The sequence below is a fragment of the Octopus bimaculoides genome, chromosome 25 (genome assembly GCF_001194135.2).
Source record: "Octopus bimaculoides isolate UCB-OBI-ISO-001 chromosome 25, ASM119413v2, whole genome shotgun sequence".
Lineage (NCBI taxonomy): Eukaryota > Metazoa > Mollusca > Cephalopoda > Octopoda > Octopodidae > Octopus > Octopus bimaculoides.
In genome coordinates, this window is record NC_069005.1 from 26568369 (window position 1) to 26569465 (window position 1097).

The following is a 1097-nucleotide window of genomic DNA, read 5'->3' on the forward strand; positions in this document are numbered from 1 at the left end:
TATATATATATATATATTATTATTATTATTATTATCATTATTATTACTATTCATATCTACTCCTAATACATCACTTTAACATGGTATTTCTACCTATTAAATGGGTATGATATCCCAGTTTTTTTGTTTTTTGCTACTCTGGTAACTATTAACATATTTACATTATCAAAGTTTTTTTCAGCCGAGATAATATTAATATATACATATACATACATACATATATATGTGTGTGTGTGTGTAATATATATATGTATTAGATAGGTTCAATATAATATGGGAACCTGCTGAAAATTAGCGAGAAGATCAGGCAAAGAGGGTTGTGACTATCTGGTCACATGTGCATGTGCCACCCTGAACTGGAAGCGTCCAAATTAGTCTTTTGGAATGCACATCATTGTGATGTAAGACGACGAAAATGTCGTCACATTTATATCGACAATTTGATCGCACACACTGGCCTGGAATGTATCCAGGACTTCGAGGCAGTGACGATGGACTGAAAAAGTGTGGTGGGTGGATTTTGTTGCTGCTGTGGCCTGGGTTGGACCGAGCCACAAAAAAAAAAAAAAAAAGAAGGAATATATAAGTATTATATAGATAATATATATGTATTAAATGTGTAATAATTAAATTATAAATTATGCATTTTATTGTTTTGCTGTAACGAACCTTCGACCTATTGTAAAATTGTCTTAGATGAAATTGGTCTGTTGTGTTAAAGAGGTTGGGAACCGGTACTTTAAACCATAACTCTCTGTCAGCCTGTTGGGGGATTTTGGATTAAATGATTGTATATGTGAGAGAGAGAGAGAGAGAGAGAAATTAGTTCATTAGTCTCCAAGCTGAACAAACATTTACATATTGATAAAGAGGCAGTAACAAGGTTAACAACAATAGTATTTATAGATGAGCAACAGTGGCAAGATCAACAAGGAACATTTAAAAATAAAATTCAGTTCATGAATAAGACAAAACCTCTCTGCTCCGCATCCCTAAAATAATTCAGGAGATAGGTTGAAGGAAATCAGAATCATGGAGTTACAAAAAAAAAAAAAAAAATTGCTAAGAAAAAAAAAAAAGAAAAAAAATTCAGATAA